General features: G+C 35.1%; 2 long non-coding RNA genes across 2 annotated transcripts; both read right to left on the bottom strand.

The window, feature by feature from the left end:
* On the bottom strand, positions 460-1137 carry LOC110263244. The gene is made up of 2 exons (XR_002348556.1): positions 803-1137; positions 460-697 (listed from the first exon to the last, which is right to left on the bottom strand). It is a non-coding gene; the product is annotated as an uncharacterized LOC110263244 (long non-coding RNA).
* On the bottom strand, positions 3507-4967 carry LOC110263934. Its single transcript, XR_002349662.1, has 2 exons — positions 4537-4967; positions 3507-3711 (listed from the first exon to the last, which is right to left on the bottom strand). It is a non-coding gene; the product is annotated as an uncharacterized LOC110263934 (long non-coding RNA).

Here is a 5428-nt window from a genome sequence, read left to right as displayed (position 1 = left end):
CCAAGCTGGACGGCCACCCTGGATGTATGTTTGGAAATCCGTCAAGCAACCACTGACATAACGTCCGTCGACCGGCAACCCCAACTGGTACGCCACATCCTGCAGTGTGATCGTGCACTCCCCGAACGGCATGTGGAATGTGTGCGTCTCCGGACGCCATCGCTCGACGAAAGCACTCACTAGGGGCTTATCCAATCTGAACCATCTCTCGTTCAGCCTCGCAAGATGGTATAATCCCGCCATCTGCAAGTATAGAACGTACCTCTCAGGGGTGTAATCGGTTCGGTTTGGTTTGATTTTGGACCGAAAATCAACCGAACCGACCTGATCGGTTCTACAATGATACCAACCATTCGGTTGGTTACTGTTTGAATAACCGAACCGAACCAACAACGGTTTGGTTCGGTCGATTTTTCGGTTTTTTTACACTTAATGATCAAAATTTAAGTTTTCATAAAATGAAGTTTAAAACCTTCAATAAACTAGAATAACAAGAGTATATCACATCCAAATTCAATACAAATTCAACTTAATTAAACATAAAACAAAGACAACTAAAAATGTCTAGCAAAACAACAAAAATAAACACACTTTAAATCAAAACAGTCACTTTAAAACAAAAAAAAAATAAACAACCACCATGCTTAATCTGAATCCACACCAGACTCATCATCATCTTCTCCGGTTGGTGCAATTTCTACAAAAATAAAACAAAAAAATCAATATAGATTATAAACATAATATAGATTATAAATTATAAACATAGACCATGAAAGGAACTACACATTTTTTTTTTGCATACCTAATTCAAGTTTCTCAAACTCTTCAATAAGCTCCTCAAAATCAGTTGTCATTGGAGAAGCACGAAGCCTATTTCTAAGCTTCATTGTGAAAGAACCATGGTTCTAAATTAAGTACTGTTTAGATTGATAACTCAAAACAATGTGGAATAAATAAAACAATTGAGTAATATCATGTGTGAAGAAGGTTTTAACAAGGTTAAACTCTTTATTTATCTCTCTAGTGATAGATTACAGAGATATAATGAAGATTCCCTCGTGTTCAAGTCACTAAGTATCCATTCCCCTTCCCTTAGAGCTGGAATATGAAGATTCGTGATATAATCTTTCCAATCTATTGCCTTTACATCAAAGATCAGGGAAATTAATCCAGTAGCAAGAATATCTAATAACTTGTAATAAATTTTGAAAAAAGCAAAGATCAGGGAGACAAATTTTTAATTCAACGAACAGCAACAGCAACAAATTTTCAATTCAACGAACAGCAACAGAAACAAATTTTCAATCAGCCCAGCAACAAGAATATTTAATAAGTAATAACTTGCAACAAATTGTGAAAAAACCGAGTTACCAACCTTAGAAGACGACATTGTGAGTTGCAGGAGAAGGCTCGGACCAAGGGTTTTCTCGCCAACGAAGAGGAACTGCTCGGCCACGGAGACTGCTGGACGGCGACGAGGACTGCTGTTCGGCGATGGGGAAGAACGGCTCAAACGGAGATCGACGACGGCGAGACGATGGCGTGAAGACAGCTCTCTGCAATGCCTGTGATGGAGATCGATCGACGACGGCGCTCTTTGGCTCTCTGGCTCTCTCAAGGTCTCATTCTCTCAGGGTCTCAGGCAATCAAGCATAGAGGAGAAATATGGACCTCAGTTTACTGATGCATTGTGTTGTGGGGTTGTGACTTGTGGCTGCGCTGAGTATGGATTGGGAGGTTAGAGGTTTGCATATTAGGTTAAAGGGAAAATGTGTAAAAACAAGCATTTCTGAACCAATATTTCGGTTCGGTTTGGTTCGGTTCGGTTTTTGCTGAGCTAACCGAAAACCGAATCGAACTGATCGGTTTAATTCAAAAAAACCAAAAAAATCGGTTTTTTCGGTTTTCCATTCGGTTGTTGTAAACTTCGATTCGATTTTGCGATAAATTTTGGTCCGGTTTGATAACTTATACCCCTAGTACCTCTCGTCGAGTCGCATGCCCTGCTGCTGTCGCATGCTCGAGATGCATCGCTGGGGTTGCACATATGATGGACCAGATAATTAAAACCACTTCCAAAACCACTAACAGAAACCACTAACAACAAACCACTAACAAAAACCGCTAACAAAAACAACTAACATAAACCACTAATATAAACCACTTGCAAAACCACTAACATAAACCACTAACAAAACCACTAACGAAACCACTAAAATAAACCACTTGCAAAACCACTAACATAAATCACTTGCAAAACCACTATCAAAACTACTAACAAAACCGCTAACATAAACCACCAACAAAACCACTAACAAAACCACTAAAATAAACCACTTGTAAAACCACTAACATAAACCACTAACAAAACCACTAGCATAAACCACCAACAAAACCACTAACATAATCACTAACAAAATCGCATACATTGTCACTAACAAAACATAAAAAATCAGCCACATAAAATGTTACCAACGTCACTTACCACCAAAACCACTAACATAACGTATATAAACAAACGAATAAGTTACTTAATCCTACTTTAAAAAAAAATTCCGTACTAACCTCGTCGTTGATGACCCCGACTATATGAGCAACTCCATCCAAACGATATAGTCTGTCTGGATCGTCTCCCATGGGCTGAATATCCTGCTCGAGCCTTTGTTGGAGCGAATCTGGGTCGTTTTCTCTGGGATTTGGTGGGGTATGAGAATGGAAAAGTGGTTCGAATGAGGTTGGTTCGAACTCCTTTTATAGCCGAATCAAGATTAATTCAAAATACCCCAATTCGAATTACTACTAGAGCCAAAAAATGAGTAATCCGAATTAGCCAAATTCGAATTACTTAGAGTTTCGTGCTTGGGTGTAATTCGAATCACTCTGATTCGAATTACTTTGTGTGTAATTCAAACTATATAGATTTGTCCATTAGTTTATTTATGAACCAATTTTTGATTTGGCTGATTTGTGTAAATTTCTCCTCCCCTTGACTTAATTAAGTGATTTGCCCTCAGATTTATATATATCATGTTAACGGCTTGTAGTATTGGGTCTTACTACACTTTATTGAGTATTTTAATGAATATTCTGATCATATTACACATTCTAAAACAAAGATTAATAACTAAATATTTCTTGTCAAAAAATATTTTAAAAACTCTTATTAAAGTTATTCGAGAAAACAAACTGACCTTATTAACAAATTCAGTCAATAATTACATGAAAAACACTTCTTAAGTTTATCAACATAAAATATCTTGGTGCAATATTAACAAATTTAAGTTGATTCAAATAATAATAATAATAATAATAATAATAATAATAATTATTGTAACACCCTAACTTTTAGCACGTCATGATCGTACCAAAATTAAGGCGTTACGGACCTGATTTCCTTTATTATAAATTTACTATTGAGCCTTTACGTCGATATCGCGTTTCCGTTTTTAAGAAAATTTCAGAAAAAAATAGATTTTAGTATTAAAATCACATAACAAAAGATTTTCAAATAATAACAATCACATAATTACTAATAATAATAGAGGTTATACGATTAAATTCAATGTAAAACTCAAATACAATACCTATCCCTCTGGATAAAATAAAAACCCTAAAGCAACAAGGACGAGGGAACTCTATAAAAACAACAGGAATCACAAGTAAATCTACGAATCGTCTGCAGCTTCTTACTGAATCTCTGAACCTGTGTCACTGAAAGGGTGGAAGATTTGGGGTGAGAACAAACCACATGTTCTCAGTAGGGAATGGGAATGCCGTAAAAGTAATGAATTTAATGCAAATAATTAACTTACTTAGTAAAACTATTTTGTTAAACTTTTGAAAATACTTTTATTTCTTTCCAGATGCATCAGTGTGCTTATAAGTCGTACGGCTAGGCCGCATCAGTGTGACTTTCCAAATCAATAAGCGTACATCTGAAAAACAGTTCTCAGTGTGTGGGCGTCCCCACTTTACATTTGGCACTAAGGCCCAAACAATGTCACATCTGCTCTCCTGTGGCAGACACTTCATTAATTAATATATTCTTAAATCCTTATTCTCTGCTCTCCTGTGGCAGAGATTCCTTTTCTTAAAAAAACCAAGCTCAAAACAACACTTAGAACAAAATCCTTCCTTACAAAACTGGATTTAAAACATTATGTTTTTCTTAATAAATCTAGTTTTAAAAATAGAATACACCTTTTTCTCAACTAAATAAATCTCAAATAATTTAATTTTTCAAAACCAAATCTTTTTAAAATAACTTTTCAAATAAACCTCAGATTTTTATAAAATTTCGACAGCACTTCCCCTAAAACTCGGGGTTAGCCACCCTTTTTCGGGTCCCAACTGAACCATTTTCAACCTCTTTTCAATCAAGAAATCAAATACATATTCATCAAAATTCAGTCACAAACACAACTTAAACTCATCATTCAGTCATTTCAAACAATCATAAATTATTTACAAATACTCACTAGACTTCTATGGCATTCATAGTTTAAAAACAGTTAATTTCAAAATAAAATCCCCTACCTCCGTATGAAATCAAAATCCTCAAAAGTTTTGGAGAAACTTTTGACCGAGCTGCTGAAAAGAAAAATGTCAGAAATCATCTGTGTCTCCTAGAACTCCAGTTGGCCGAACTCAAGGGGAAGAGGAGCTACGTCACCGTCAACTTTTACCAAACAAAAATAACGCTAACGTGCAGAAGAGAATGATACGGACACTTTTATCGGATTAGATTTTTTATTGGAATTACGGATCGCAAGTAATCGAAGTTGAAAACTCACGGTTCCATGGTTTCGTTCTCTTCTCTCTCTCACGGTGTTTCTCTCTCTTTTTTTTCTTTCGTTCATTCGGTGATATGAAAGAGATGAATGTGATTAAAGGCTAAGGGTATTGAATGAGAATTTTGTGATACTAAAACTCATTAGGTGTCAAAATGTTATCTATATACAAGCCACGTTTCCTTTCTTTTTGTTTCTTAATTAACTTGTTCATGATTTAAAAGAAAGAATGGATTAGTGCTGAAGCTTTTATTAAGAAAAGGGTTAGGTGTCATGAAAAAGGACATACCTCATTGGTTTTATATTTGTTTTGGAATGTGTGATATGACCAGAATGTTCATCAAAATTTTCAACGAGGTATAGTAGGACCCAATACCACAAGCCGTCAATATGATATATATAAATCGAATGTTATTCATTCGATTTTGTATAGTACCTTACTAAATCAAATTTAATGAATTCGATTTACTGTGTATCTTAGTACATGTATTTGGTGTAAATCGAGTTTATTTGATTCGATTTATATAATTATGTTTAGAATAAGATGTATAACTAATTTTAGTTTAAGACATCTGCATAATTTTAATTCCATTTGTTTTAATAACATGAATTATTTCAAATACACGACAGCTGATTCA

The sequence above is a fragment of the Arachis ipaensis genome, chromosome B06 (genome assembly GCF_000816755.2).
Source record: "Arachis ipaensis cultivar K30076 chromosome B06, Araip1.1, whole genome shotgun sequence".
Lineage (NCBI taxonomy): Eukaryota > Viridiplantae > Streptophyta > Magnoliopsida > Fabales > Fabaceae > Arachis > Arachis ipaensis.
Note: the sequence above shows the minus strand (reverse complement) of the source record. Positions and strands in the feature narration are given on the sequence as shown.